Source organism: Neomonachus schauinslandi, chromosome 7 (assembly GCF_002201575.2).
Source record: "Neomonachus schauinslandi chromosome 7, ASM220157v2, whole genome shotgun sequence".
Taxonomy (NCBI): Eukaryota; Metazoa; Chordata; class Mammalia; order Carnivora; family Phocidae; genus Neomonachus; species Neomonachus schauinslandi.
Window position 1 is genome coordinate 37,628,357 of NC_058409.1, and position 16,200 is coordinate 37,644,556.

Sequence of the window (16,200 nt, forward strand, 5' to 3'; positions counted from 1 at the left end):
CTGAAAGTTCGGTATCCAGACCTCAGTAGAAAACTGCACTGAACTTACCACTTCTCTTCAGAACCTTGGGACTGGAAGGGTTATATAGTTAGGTTGGCCGTCCAGGCGCCACCTCCTGCCCTGTCACAGATCTTTGGTTATTGATTGACTCTGTAACATAGCCTGGCCCCAAGTTTTGGGAATGTCACTTGCGTAAGAAAGATGAAAGAAACAGCACAGGCCTGCCATATGCAAGGCCAAGACTCTCTCAGAAAAGTTCTGGTGGTCGGTTAGTTGGTTCTCCCCCTAACTTCCTCTGTGACTATGGGGAGCCCCAGTGGCCTCATCCATAAGGTGAACTCAAAGGTCCCCTGTACTCTAGCTCTGGATATATAAATGGGTATGGATATCCAAAAATTGCTCTCTATTCTTTCTTCTTTTCCTCCAGCTTTTCCCTTTTTTTATTCTTCCTCTTTTCTTTTGTTCTGTCACTCATCCACAAAGCCCAAGGTAGCTGACAGAGAGACAGGTTAGAGTTAGAGAGGGGTCAGGTCCCTAAGGTGTGTATGTGTGCTCCAGGGCCAGATTGTGCTCACCAGACACTTACTAGCTCTGTGTTCTTGTACAGGTAGTTCATTCATGCTGTGCCTCACTTTATTCATCTGAGATCTGAAATAATAATAGCATTTAACTCAGAGTGTTTATCTTTCATTCAAGCATAAGTATTGTTCTACCACGTGTTATTGGGAGACAGTTCTCGATTCTGTCTTGTGTTTCTGCCTGTCTTCTGAGGAGAGGCACTGACTGCCTGCCTGTGCCTCAGTTGCTCTTTTCAAGAGTTTGTACAACAAATGGACTTGGAAAGTGGAATAGTGTTTCTCTCTGGAGCAAAGGGGAGGTTTGTTTCCTGTTCATTATAATAAAGATAATATCTCTCACCTGTGCAAAGATTAGGTGGGCGTGGTGCCCCTTAAAAAAGATTAGGGATTTTTAAAAAGCATGGCATCCTTCTTATGGAGCACAATGCACTTTCTCTGTAGGTACCACTTGGTCCTCGTCATGTCACCCTGTAGAAACTGCGGCTTGGGAAACCGGATGACACTGGCACTCTGGTTATTGCTATTGAATAATTAAGTCCCTTGTCTCTGACTCAGCAGCCTGTGTCTTCTGCCAGCATCCCTTTAACTGTGGCAAGCTAACTTGTTAGCTTCCATTAGGGTAAAATCTCAGATCCTCCCTGGTCTTGAACTGTGCTCATGTCTGTGGATACATCGGTGAGTAAAAATGACAGTCCCTGCCCTCAAGGAGCCTCCATTGCATTTTAGCTGGGGGAGACAGGCAGTAAGAAAGTCATCTGATAATTATAAAGCATATCAGATTATGATAAATATTATGGAGAAAAAGGATAATAAGGGTGCTGGAGGATCGGGAGATAGTTGTTATAGATTGGTCATTAAGTGACGTCTGAACAGAAACGTGAAGGAAGTGAAGAACTGAACCATGCAGATATCCAAGAACAGGCACTCCAGACAGAGAGAATAGTGAGGGCCCAGGCTCTTAGGCGAAAATTTGCCTGACCCGTTTGACAGACATCCAGGGTGATGGATAATCTGGCTGGAGCACAGTGCTGGAAGGACACCTAGGCAGTGCGGTAAAGGAAGCAGGGAGGCCTGGACAGTGAAGGGCTGGGTGGGCTGGAGTAAGAACTTTGGTTTGGAACCTGAGGGAAAGCCCTCAGAGCTGTGGTGCAGGAATGACATGATATGGTGGTCATCCTAAAAGGTTATTTTACCTGCTTAAGACTTAAACTTGAAGACAAGGGCAGCAGCAGGAAAACCAGCCTGCTGGGCTCCTGTACTAGTCCAACCAAGAACTGATGGTGGAAGAGGAAGGAAGAGGTTGACTCTATAGTTCAGGTGAACTTTATACATGTAAAGCGTTTGCAACAGTTTCTGGCACATGGTAAACACTTAGAAACATTGCCCATCACTATAATTTCATTGTCGTTATTTCTTCAGGATTTATAATGCCGTTCCATCTAACCGGAATGTTCTTCTTTACCCGTATGCATTGATGAATTCTTCCTCTGTCTTTAAGGTTCACTTCAAATGTTGTTTCTTACTGGAAAACTTCTGCTCTTTCTGGGCTGCCATGGTGGTTGAATGCAACACATAACACACTGTTGAAACTGTGTATGATGGTTCCCCCATCTTCCATTTTTGTCAACCTTCACCATCCTAGCTTCCTCCTGCCTCTCTACTGCCACTGAACTTCCTCTTGTTTTGGTCACTAATTCAAATCAATTCCATGGACAATTTTTCAGAACACATGGTCTCTAATTCTTCACACTTGATCACACTCAATATCATTTCTTTTCTTTTTTTCTTTTTTTAGATTTTTTTACTTATTTGTGAGAGAGAGAGAGGGAGGGAGAGAGAAGGAGGTTGTGAGGGGGGGAGAGGGAGAGGGACAAACAGACTCCCCGCTGAGTGCAGAGCCCAATGTGGGGCTTGATCCAGGCTGCCGAGATCATGACCTGAGCGGAAATCAAGAGTCAGATGCTTAACCTACTGCCCCACCCAGGCGCCCCAAGATATAATTTCTTTTCTTGTGTTTCATGACTGCACAGTCCTCTGCATTTCTTCATTCCTTCTCCATTCTTATATCATCTTCGTCCTCCTTATTGACTCCTCTTCTTCTAATGAGTGAAGACTTGGAGTTTCTCAAGTATTGGTCCTGTGCCCTATTCATGTCTCACTTTTCATTTTCCTTAGGTAAACTCATTGATTCACATCATTTAAATTATATCTTTATAAAATCCCCAGATATGTATCTCTTTCCTAGACCTGCCTTTGGATCTTCAGACCAGATATTAAGAGCCTTCTTGACTGTTTGGACATCCTATGGGCACTTCAAATGTGACATGTCCCATAATACTACTTTGATCACTCACCACAAATACTTTTCTCTTCAGGCTCCCCTTTGCTTCTCTGCCTTCCAACAGGTTGGTTAAGCCAAAACCTAAGCGTTCCCCTTACTGCCTCTTTTTGCCCTTACCTTGTACCACCTCCCAAGCTTAATTTGTTACCATGTTCTCTTCTTGAATCTGTATCCAAAATAACCTCAGTGCTGAATGTTTCTCATAATTTTATACCAACATAGCAAAGATAATGGCATCATTGTCTGTGTCCCTCCCCGAGGGTAAATCTGGCCTTGAGAGGTCTTGATTAACTTTTGAAGTCCCCTTTGGCTTTCTGAAATTTCCTTCAAGACAGTATCTACTGTTATTTCTTCCTCAAAGCTACTCTCCACAGGAAAAAAAAAAAATAGATTTTAGGTTTTAACCTTCAAGACTCAAGCTAAATATAATTTTCTCATGGAGCTGCTTTTCCAATTAGTTCCTTACTCTGTTCTGCATGTACGCTAGGGCTTGTTGTTATATTATTTCCTGATACCCTGCATCACTTAAATTTTTTCTGTGGCTGTTTATATGATTATTATGTAATATCCCTTTCCCTTTAGGGAGCAAATATGGTTGTTTTGTAACTGCAGTACCTCACCAAGTGCCTGGCTAAATAGAAAGTTCTGAATAAATATTTGCTGAAAACATGAATAAAGTAATACATGCGTATGCTTCTTTTCTTGAAGACCCAGATCTATGCCTTGTTCATTTCTGTGTCTCTTGCCTGCCACAGATAGTCACTTACTGGCTCACTCAGTCTTTTATTTATTCAGCCGTCATTATAATTCAGATGCCCACTGAGTTCCTCATATTTAAAAGCCCTGGCCTGACTGCTAGGGAAATAGATTTTGATTTCTGTGTTTATGGAGTTTAGGCTAAGCATTGATAGATACAGGTTGGGCGAGTAAGTTTTTTTTCTTTTCATAATTTATTTTATTTTTTAAAGATTTTTTATTTATTTATTTGACAGAGAGAGAGAGACAGCAAGAGAGGGAACACAAGCAGAGGGAGTGGGAGAGGGAGAAGCAGGCTTCCTGCCGAGCAGGGAGCCCGATGCGGGGCTCGATCCCAGGACCCTGGGACCATGACCCGAGCCGAAGGCAGACGCCCAATGACTGAGCCACCCAGGCACCCCTCTTTTCATAATTTAAATAGCAGTTTGGTTGACAATAAGAAGGTTCTAAGAGCCACTCTAATGGGAGTTAATATTTGAGAGAAGGTATTTTTCTTTGGTTTCATAAGCAGTCTGAGGAGAAGGGAATTGGCTGGGATCTCATTGCAGGAATTCTTTAGGTAATGATACCAGCAGTAATAACATTCAGATTTAGACCTGTCTCATGCCAAACACTGGGCTCTTTGCACCGAACCTTGATTTTCAAACATTTTGACTGTGTATCCAAAGCAAGAAATAAATTTTGTGTTACAGCCTACATATGCGTAGACAAATTAAATTGTTAAGAAACAAAACATAGCCCTTATTATATGGGATGACTCTTGGTGCCTTTTATTCTATTCTATCTCATAATTCACCAGTTCTGACTTGCATTTTGAAAAACACTTAAGTACAGTAATACCCTGTGCCCTCATACAATCTTGTTTTCTTAATTGCTATAAAAATAGGATAAAATTCTAGTTAGAGACTAGTCCTAAAACTGTGGTGGGAAGTGGCTCTTTGGAGGCGGCAAGTTGAAGAGCACATGAAGAAGCACACCGGGCGGCAATTACAGGTCTGCCCTTGCAACCGCGATGTGACTCTGGGTAAATCCTCAGCTACCAAAGTGTGTGTCATGATATATTCATTTGGTGTGAAAAATAAACATAGAAAAGCAAATAAATACTGTGCAAAAATACTATCCTCCATTTCCCCTGGAATGATCATTACTAGTGGGTAATAACAGTGAGCCTTCCACTGATTGGAAATAAATGGGTAATATATTAAGGCTTTATATGATCACTATCTTGATAGAATAAATATTGTTTGCCTTAAGGGATGAGATGGGATAGGCATTGGCTGGAACAACTCTGCTACCCTGCTAGGCTGTTAGTCATATTTAGTGTGTCTACATGGCCTAGCCTTGTGTAAATCTCTCGGTCTGTCTTCTTTTCTTCTGTGTGTACATATTTATGTGTGCATGTCTTCAGGAACTCAGCAAACATTCTATGACCTACTCACCTCTGTTTCAAGGACTAATTATTCACCTGAATAAAGAGTGATGACAAAACTTAAGAGAACTGTTCTAATGGTTGCTGATAATACTTGCTGGAATGGGGATGTTGCTTGAGCACCTGTTGATTTTCACATCCTGTGCCCAGGGTTTGACTGGTAAGAAAAATGACAGGAACTAGTGACATGGAGCCTAATACATTTAGCCTATATGTGAAGACCTCTGACTTAGCTGTATCTTAACTCTTCCATCTTATTTTTCATTATTCGTGGGACGTCATGACTTATTTTTTTTGGAGAGATAGAGAGCACGTGGGCAGGGTGGGGCGAGGGAGAGAGTGAATATTAGGCATGCTCCAAGCCCCCAGCACAGAGCCCAACTTCTGGCTCCCTCTCAAGATGCTGACATCATGAACTGAGCCAGAATCAAGAGATGGATGCTTAACCAGCTGAGCCATCCAGGCGCCCCTATGTGCTGTTGAGTTCTGTCAACTCTCTAGTGGTCTCTTGTTTGTTTGTTTGTTTGTTTTTAAAGACTTTATTCATTCATTTGAGAGAGAGAGAGAGAGCAAGAGAGAGCATGAGCGGGGGAGGGGCAGAGGGAGAGAGAGAAGCAGACTCCCTACTGAGCAAGGAGCCCAATGCAGGGCTCCATCCCAGGATCCTGAGATCACTACCTGAGCTGAAGGCAGACGCCCAACTGACTAAGCCACCCAGATGCCCCTGGTGGTCTCGTCTTAATCAGGTTCCCTTGCTTTGCTGGTAGACCACTTGATCTGAATCCTAGTCCAGTTATTTTGAAGAAGGTCAGGTGGTGACACATGACTTTTACCAACTGTTTTTAAATTTTTTCCAGAGATTTTATTTATTTGGGGGAGGGGGAGAGGGAGAAGCAGACTCCCCACTGAGCAGGGAGCCCTATGCAGGGCTCCATCCCAAGACCCTGGGATCAGGACCTGAGCCGAAGGCAGATGTTTAACCGACTGAGCTACCCAGGCGCCCACCACTGAAAATCTGTCTGAAGTTTTTGCAAGGTCTCTTTACTCTACCAGCTTCAGTTTCCTTAGATATATATGTTATAGTTAACTTATATTGAGTAGCTTACATTTTCACCCTCTTAATAATATCTTTTGATGGAAAAAATGTCCTTAATTTTAATTCAGTCCAATTTAGCAATCTTTTCCTTTACTGTTAGTCTTTCTTGTATCATATTTAAGAAAATTTTTCCCACCCCAAGATTGTGAGGATATTTTATGTAATCCTGGAAGCTCTACAATCCATTGTAATTAATTTTTGTGGCTGATGTAAGTAGGTTGCAGAATTCAGTTTTTTTAACATGGATTTGTGGATGGTCAACCCAATTTTATTTATTGAAACTACCATTTTTCTTTTCTTTTTTTTTTTTAAGATTTTATTTATTTGTGAGAGAGAGAATGAGAGACAGAGAGCATGAGAGGGAGGAGGGTCAGAGGGAGAAGCAGACTCCCTGCTGAGCAGGGAGCCCGATGTGGGACTCGATCCCGGGACTCCAGGATCATGACCGGAGCTGAAGGCAGTCGCTTAACCAACTGAGCCACCCAGGCGCCCGAAACTACCATTTTTCTTTATCACTCTGCAATCTTATTCTTGTCAGAAACCAGTAGGTCACATAATTGTGGGTAAGTTTCTGTATCCTTGTTCATATACCTTATGGGATATTTTTCCCATTTTTTTTTAAAGATTTCATTTATTTATTTGAGAGAGAGAGAGCAAGCTCATGAGCAGGGGGCAGGGGGTGTGGGTGCAGAGGGAGAGGGAGCCCAAAGTGGGGCTCAATCCCCAGAGCCCTGGGATCAGGGCCTGAGCCAGCCGAAGGCAGACGCTTAATTGACTGAGCCACTCAGGCACCCTGTTTTTTCCCCAGATTTATTGAGAAATAATTGACATATGTCACTGTATAAGTTTAAGGCACACGGCATGATGGTTTGATTTACATATATTGTGAAATAATTACCACAGTAGATTCAGTTAGCAACCATTTCCTCATATAGATACAAGAAAAAGAAAAGAAAGAAGAAAAGAATAAAGGGAAAAAAATGTTCTCCTTGTGATGAGAACTCTCAGGATTTATTCTAACACCTTCCCTCTATAACTGGAAGTCTGTACCTTTTGACCATCTTTCTCCAGTTCCCCCTACCCGCGTCCCCTGCCTGTGGTAACCACAAGTCTGACCTCTTTCTCTGTGAGTTTTTCTTGTTTTTCAGTTTGTTTGTTTGGTTCCACATGTGAGTGACATCATATGGTATTTGTCCTGTGTCTGACTGATTTCACTTAGCATAAAGCCTTCAAGGTCCATTTGTTTTGTTGCAAATGGTAGGATTTCCTCATTTTCTATGGCTGAGTACTATTCCATGGTGTGGGTGTATATATACACATATATATACCACATGTATATACCACTTCTTTATCCGTTCATCCTTCAGTGGACACTTAGGTTGTTTCTGTGTCTTGGCTATTGTAAATAATACTGCTGTGAACATGAAGGTGCAGATATCTTTTCAAGTTAGTGTTTCATAAGTCTTTGGAAGAAGTGGAATTGCTGGATCATATGGGAGCTCTATTTTTAATTTTTTGAAGGTCCTCCATACTATTTTCCACAGTGGCTGCACCAATTTACCATCCCACCAACAGTGCCCAAAGGTTCCCTTTTCTCCACATCCCTGCCAGCATTCAGTATCTCTTGTTTTTGTGTGGATGGCTGTTATACTAGGCATGAGGTAATATTGCATTGTGGTTTTCATTTGCATTTCCCTAATGACTAGTGATGTTGAGCATCTTTTCATGGACATTTGCAGAAATGTCTATTCACCAAGAAATGTCTTTGTGCATTTTTTAACTGGGTTATCTGGGTTTTTTGCTATTGAATTACATGAATTTTTTGTACATTTTGAGTATTAATCCTTTATTAGATACATGGTTTGTAAAGATTTGTAATATTGTAAATATTTGTAGAAAGAAAAATTGTCTTTTCACTCTGCCGAAGCTTTTTAGTTTGATGTAGTTCCATTTATTTATTTATTTATTTATTTTTTTATTGTGTTGCTTGTGCCTTAGGTGTCACATCCAAAAACTCATTACCAAGAGCCATGTCAAGAAACTATGTTCCTATGTTTTGTTCTAGGAGTTTCATGGCTTCAATCTTACATTTAAGTCTTTAATCTATTTTGAGTTAATTTTTGTGAGTGATCTCAGATCCAGTGGGCCCAGTTTCATTCTTTTACATGTGAATATCCAATTATTGCAGCACCATTTTTTGAAAAGACTGCATACTGAACTTTTTATCTAATGGGTTTTTCTATATATATGCAGTCAAATGCTCTACTCCTGAGCTATATCCCCTGTTTTTCTCTCTATATGAAACACCTATTTGGACCTCACAGATGCACTAAGTTTGTTTACTGTTACGCACAGTGTATGCAGCCTTCCCCTGTATGATTCTTGTCTTGCTATTGGAGGATGTTTCTTGACTTTGTAGAGGCCCACCCTGTGGCTTTGGAAAATCCACCCTGACCTGTGTCTCGGACCACTTTGGTCTCATTGAAGTAGGTCTTTATAATACTGCTAAGAATCTAACTGGAGTTGAAATATTCTTCTCTTTCTTGGGCTTGGTTTTTTGGTAGTCAATGTTGAAAACAGTGGATGTGAGCACTTGTAGTTTAGGTTGTCAGTGAGGTACTGAGATCAGAGGTTCCTCATGCTTCCAATAACATCATCATCACAAACACCTCATAGTTAACCTTAGGGAATGTAAATACTATTTTATTACCAACACAGCTTTAAGGCAAAATAAATGTCAGGTGGTAACATGCCTTTCCAAGATTAGCATTTGTTCTCTAGAATAACTATGTTCCTCACAGGACTAGGAAGAACATTCATCTGTTCCAACTTCAACTCTTGTGTTTAAATCTCACCTGTTAGTGGGCATCTAGTCAATGCTTAAATTCTTCATGTGACAGATTAGGATCAGCAGTTGCTTATATGGTGCTGAAACCTCTCTTGGAATTTTGATTTATTTATCCTAATTCTTGACTTCAGAAAAATTCTGTCTTATTATCTCCATGATCCTCCTTAACAGATGTTTGTTAATAACAACTATAGTCCACTTTAAATTTTCTTTCTGTGAAATAATCCAGTCCATCAACTACTTCTCATTTGATAGTGCTTCAAGTTGTCCCCCCTCAGCATGTTTCCATTTTGTCTTTGTGCTTTTGAAAGGGAACTACCTTGAAGGCTGCTCTAGGACAGTATGATGACCACAGTGGTCTTAAGGTCTGCTACCCTCCCCCACCCCTTCCCACCCCCACTCACTCAATGCACAAAACTCTAATAATTATGTCTAAGATCTCGTTAATTATCTTCTGACTCAAAGCTGTACTTGCACTTCATCACACAAAATGTTAAGTACTTCTTTCCGTGCCTCATATGATGCTGCTAAGTTTCTTTTCTTGCATCTGTCCTTTTGTTGACACTCAGCCTATTACTTCATCAGGATAAGCCAGATGGGAAAGCACCTCGACCTCACTGCTTTCAGAGCACATTGAAATTTTATAACTGATGTACTTTTTCATTCAACAAATACGTGAGTAGACTTATTATGTGTTAGGTGTTGGCAGAAGGGATGCGTAGGTTAGAAATGAACAGAATGTGAAGAGATGGAAACAAAGAACATCTATTTCAAGAAGTTTTTCTCTGAAGAGAGTGAGAAATAAGAGTCATTGCTGGAAGTGGACATGGAGGTAAAAGGAGTTTTAAGGTGGGAAGTGACGTACTTCAAACAAAGGTTTATGAATACAAACTGTCAGGCCCATTCTAAATACTTTTTTTTTTTCCCTGCAGGCTCAAAATTCTGAGTTCCTTTAATCATTCATCAGAGTGGGAAGAAGATAATGTCATAGAACCTCTTTAGAGCTTTCTAGTATTCAACACAGAAAAAACAGGTGGTGAGTGTCCACTGTTGGGGTAATTAAGGCAGAAAATAGCTTAAGAAAATGTATTTTTGAATACAGGACTGCTAAGAAATATCAGAAGCAACTGTGGAGCTCAAGAGGGAAATTTCCTCCAGCATTAGGGATCCTAGTAGTGAATTTCCGAATAACAGTTACTACAGAAGCACTTGTCAGTATCATGTGAAGATGGTCTTCCCTGCCTTGGCTGTAGGTGTGGAACCACAGGGAGAATAATGCAACTCTGCTGGGCAGATGGAGGTGCTCCTTTATCTCTGCAAACCCTGCACTTATGCATGCTTCTATTACAGAATGTTAAACTGGGAATTCTAATTTTTTCACTTTTTTATCTCTCTCTTCTACTAAACTACTAGAGGTCATGACCTTTTGTTTTTCATCTCCAGAGTCAAGCACACTGTTCAATCTAAAGGTACCTGATAACCACTAAATTCTATTCCTGAGCCAATATTACACTCTATGTTAACTAACTAGAATTTAAATAAAAACTTGAAACAAAAAAAAGGTACCTGATAAAATGGGAAAAATCCATTCACCTCAAGCTTTTGAGGGCAGAGTAGACTTTAATAAATTTACAAAGAAATGGTGTAAGAGATAACATCACATACCAGACGACAAAATACTCTTAACACCGCACCTCAGAATCTTCAGCAACCTTAGTCTTCAGAGCCACTCTTACAGAGTCTTCCTTAGTCAGTTTCCCCCCAAGCTGAAGACAAGCCAGCAAATATTTGGCTGCTCCTTTTCCTTCTTCCTCTTTTCTACCCCCTCCACTCAAGAATAAAACAATCAGTTTCTTTCCTTAACTAGAGCAGAGCCAAATGACACGTAGGTCCTCAATACCACACCCAGAACCTTTTTTTCAGGGTCTTTGCCCAACAAAGACAAAACTTTCCCCAAGATAAATTCTGGTGCCACTTGTTAAGTTATTAATATTTCCAGCACATTACATAATAATTGAAAGCCTAGTCTTTTAGAGAACAACACACCTAATCTCAAATCTACCTGTGTGACTTTGAGTGAAACTTCACATTTATGACCTGCAGTTTTTAACTTTAGAAAGGTCATATGATGCTCATACTGTTTATTACAGAAAGCTCTGTGGTGTCTAGGGTAGCATCGTCTGGTCAAACACACTAGTAATTCTGCAGCAAAATAAATAATATAAAGAAAATAAATAGTCTTCTGTCGATAAATTAATAAAATCTTTAAAAAAATCCATTTAAAAAAAAGGGGGGGCGCCTGGGTGGCTCAGTTGTTAAGCGTCTGCCTTCGGCTCAGGTCATGATCCCAGGGTCCTGGGATCAAGCCCCACATTGGGCTTCCTGCTTGGCAGAGAGCCTCCTTCTCCTTCTGCCCCTGCTTGTGTTCCCTCTCTTGCTGTCTTTCTCTCTGTCAAATAAATTAATAAAATAAAAAAAAAATCCATTAAAAAAAGAAAAGAAATAGCCTTAAGTCGACTCCGGATAGGTTTAGCTGTCAAATGGATTACAAAATAAACAAACAAAAACCTCTGGTTCTCAAAACTCTGTGGGGTTTGGAATGATGAATTAGGGACTGTGGATCTGTATCTACTTCATGGGCTTGTCACGAGGCATAAAGAGGATAATGCATGTCAAGCTCATAGCTCAGACCGCGACACTAAAGGCTTACTTAATACATGGTTATTATTACTGCTGCCCTACTTCAGCACGTGTTAAACCTAGGATCAAGTTCCTGTCCTTCCTCTTTCCTCTTATTGGTAAAATCTTTCCATATTGTGTATTTAATTTATAGGAAACTTCCAAACTGCTCTTAATACTAAGTTGTTTTTTTTTAAACGAGTAAGCCTTCAGTGTTGCAGACAACCTCCGTTAGACCCAGCACGGTTGTGAACACCTACCATTCTCGCTTCCTTGTTGACAGAGCCCTGAGTCTCCCCTTCCAGCAGCTTTACCTTCTCCCAGACTGGCACTGGTTTCTTTCCAGGAATGATTAACTAAGTTCAAACAGGGGAGAAGAAAGCATTCCAGTTGACAAATATAAATGTTTACTGAAAGAAAAAAAATATTTTTATGACATATGGGAACAAAGAAAAAATTTTTATAGCCAAAGGTAGAAGCCTGAATTTGGGCACAGAAGGTCAATATGCAACTAACCACATTTCAAATAAGGAAATATAGGATGGGTATGGAACAAACATAGCAAGAGGAAGAGGATGTCAAGAAAGTTAAAATAAATGGAACAGATTTTGATTTCTGGCCCTACTTCCCTTCTTTAAATTTTTTTTTAAAGATTTTATTTATTTGAGAGGGGCGCCTGGGTGGCTCAGTCGTTAAGCGTCTGCCTTCGGCTCAGGTCATAATCCCAGGATACTTGGATCGAGCCCCGCATCGGGCTCCCTGCTCGCCGGGGAGCCTGCTTCTCCCTCTGCCACTCCCCTTGCTTGTGTTCCCTTTCTCACTGTCTCTCTCTCTGTAAAATAAATAAATAAAATCTTTAAAAAAAAAATTTATTTGAGAGAAAGAGAGATAGAGAGAGAGCAAGAGCGGGGGGGTGGTGTGGGGAGAGGGAGAAGCAGGCTTCCCACTGAGCAGGGAGCCCGATGCGGGACTCGATCCCAGGACTCTGGGATCATGACCCTCACTGAAGGCAGACACTTAATTTACAGCTGAGCCACCCAGGCGCCCCTGGCCCTATTGCTGTTAAACTCACATTTTATTAATGAATTCATTCCTGCTGATTCTAATGATCCTTTGTTAGTCTTTCTCACATCTCTAGATACACAATATATGTCACCAGACTCTACCTGCTTTCATTCTACTATGGGGCATTTCCACTGAGGCCTTGAAATCTTTTCAAACATACTTTCTAAAACAAATCTGATTATCTCTCCTGTCAATCCTTCTTTTCCAGACTTCTCCTGTTTTCTTGAGAGCATCATCATCATTTTGGATCTTAGGCTTAAAGGCATCTTTGGTGGCTACTTTTCTGTGGCCCTAGATCTAACCAGCCACCAGTTTTCTTAGTTCATTTTGTAATCCACATCCTGTTTCTCTCTTCCACCACTCTGCCCCATGCCTGGATTATTTCCCTGTGTTCTTTCAGATGGGCTCTCCTATGTGCTACAGTGTGCATCGAATTGTCATAAAGAGGCAGAGGCCCTGGATTTATGAGTTGGCTTGACCACTCACCAACAATGTATTCTCTGTCCCTTCTCTATACCTCATCAGTTACCTTTGACCCCTGACACAGTCACCAAGTCATGTTGAGCCACTTTCAGCATATTGACTCTGTTCTCTTTCTGATACAGTGTCTCTCTACTTCCCTAATTCAGACCATTATTTACTCCTTGAAACAGTTTCCTAACTGCTCTCACTACATCTTGCTATCTTTTAAGCAAACTTTAGATTTTTGGATAGTTTTAGATTATAGAAACGTTAAAAAGATAATACAGAGAGTCCATATATACCCCTCATCCAGTTTACCCTATTGTTAACATTTTACATTACCTGGTACATTTATCATGGCTAAGGAAGCAACACTGACACGTTACTATTAACTAAACTTCAGACTTGATTCCAATTTCACTATTTTTTCCACCAATGTCCTTTTCCTGTCCCAGTCTCTAATCCAGGATACTATATTAAATTTACTAGTCATGCTTCCTTAGTCTCCTCTGGTCACACTTCCTCATTTATTCCTTATTAATATATCCTGCTTATTCCTGGACATGCTTTACGGAGCTCTAGCCATTTTTAGAATATCCCTCAATTTGGGTTTGTTCAGTATTTTTCTCATGGTTAGACTGAAGCTGAGGATTTGGGCAGGGATAGCATAACAAAAATGAGGCACCCTTCGTGCCATAGACCATGGGTGTGTGCTGTCCATACGACTTGCCATGATAGGGTTAAACTCGGTTACTTGGTGCAGATAGCACTTGCCAGTTTCCTTAACTGCAGAGTTAGCTTCTATCCCTTTTCATAGTCTGTTATTTAGCACAAAGTCAGTAAATGTGGCCCACACAGGGGAGGAGGGAAGTTAAGCTCCATCTCCTCAAGAGTGGAAAATTATTTTGAATTCCTCTCTAAAGAAGAATGGTCTCTTCTCCTGTACTTATTTACTCATGTATCCAATAATTTATTTATATCAATATAGAAGGACAAAGTTTCATGGATATTTATTTATTTTGGTTATTTAGTTTTTTAGTCACATTGTTCCAGCTTTTGCCAGGGGGGAGTGCTTTCCACTTCTGTAGCCATGTGGCAAGCTCTAATTCTTTTGTTTTCTGCTCAGTTTCTTAGTTTCAGGCACTGTAAGATGCTTGCGAGCCAACTTGTATTTTGCCTGCCTCAGCCCTAGAATCAGCCATTTCTCTCTGGTCAGCTTTTTAATCCTCTAATCTGTTCTTCAGTTGGAAGCAGAATGGTCATGTAACTCTTTTTTTTTTTTTTTTTTACGTTTTTTTGTTAACATATAATGTATTATTTGTTTGAGGGGTACAGGTCTGTGATTCATCAGCCTTACACAATTCATAGCGCTCACCATAGTACATACTCTTCCCAATGTCTATCACCCAGCCACCCCATCCCTCCCACTCCCCTCCACTCCAGCAACCCTCAGTTTGTTTCCTGAGATTAGGAGTCTCTTATGGTTTGTCTCCCTCTCTGGTTTCATCTTGTTTCATTTTTTCCTCTCTTCCCCTATGATCCCCTGTCTTTTTTCTCAAATTCCACATATCAGTGAGATCATATGATACTTGTCTTTCTCTGATTGACTTATTTCAATTAGCATAATACTCTCTAGTTCCATCTACATCATTGCAAATGGCAAGATTTCATTTTTTGATGGCTGCATAATATTCCATTGTACGTATATACCACATCTTCTTTATCCATTCATCTGTCGATGGACATCTAGGCTCTTTTCATAGTTTGGCTATTGTGGACATTGCTGCTATAAACATTGGGGTGCAGGTGCCCCTTTGGATCACTACATTTGTATCTTTGGGGTAAATACCCAGTAGTGCAATTGCTGAGTTGTAAGGTAGCTCTATTTTCAACTTTTTGAGGAACCTCTGTACTGTTTTCCAGAGTGGCTGCAGGTCATGTAACTCTCTTAATTAAACACTTTCATTGATCCCTTTTTGTAGTTACAATAAAATGCATAATTGCTCATTTGTGATTTGTCCCTTGCCTAGGAACCAGTTCACTTTCATCTTAGCTTAGATTTCACTTCTTCCAGGAAGCCATCTTCCACTCATCCCCCAACTCTCCAGACATAGGTTTAGAATCCTTTCTATGCATTTTCTTAGTGCTCTGACCACCTGGTAGTAGACTCTGAATAAACTACACTGAATGAATAATATTCTGATCTTTACAATGGCAACTAACCATAGCATCCTCATTTGAAAAATGGGCATCTGTAATCCTTACAGATTAATAGTTTGAATGCAGTGAAGTAGGTTTGTGAAAATTCTATGTGAATTTTAATCAACTTCCAGATATAAGTTATGCTAGCAGATAGAGGTGAGGAAGGAAATAAGTTTCATTACTTTTAAGGCAGTGTTCTTAAAGCATTGACCCCTTTATCATTATGTAATACTCTTCTCTATTTCTTATAACTTTCCTTTGAAGTCAGTTCTTTCTGAAATTAATATAGCTACTTTGATTACTGTTAACATGGTATATTTTTCTCCATCCATTTACGTTTAATCTCTGTCTTTGTATTTAAAGAGGGTTTTTGTTTTTTTGTTTGTTTTGTAGAAAACATACAGCTGGGTCATGTTTTTTTAATCCATTATGACAATCTCTTATCTTTTTGTTTATCTGTATGCATATATGTAATGTATTTTTGAGAGAGAGAGAGAGCAAGTACGAGCAGGGGGAGGGGTAGAGGGGGAGGACAAGTGGACTCCACGCTGAGTGTGGAACCCAACTCGGGGCTTGTTGCGGGGCTCGATCCCATGACCCTGAGATTATGACCTGAGCCAAAATCAAGAGTCATATGCTTAACGAATTGAGACACTCAGGCACCCTGACAATCCTTTATCTTTTAATTGGTGCATTTAGACCACTGACATTCAAAGTAATTATTGATATAGTTGGATTATCATA

General features: G+C 40.3%; 1 long non-coding RNA gene across 1 annotated transcript; it reads right to left on the minus strand.

Moving 5' to 3' along the window:
- On the minus strand, positions 1 to 12,031 carry LOC110590984. The gene is made up of 3 exons (XR_002480994.1): positions 11,988 to 12,031; positions 587 to 648; positions 1 to 71 (listed from the first exon to the last, which is right to left on the minus strand). It is a non-coding gene; the product is annotated as an uncharacterized LOC110590984 (long non-coding RNA).
- Between the last annotated feature and the right edge of the window lie 4,169 nt (positions 12,032 to 16,200).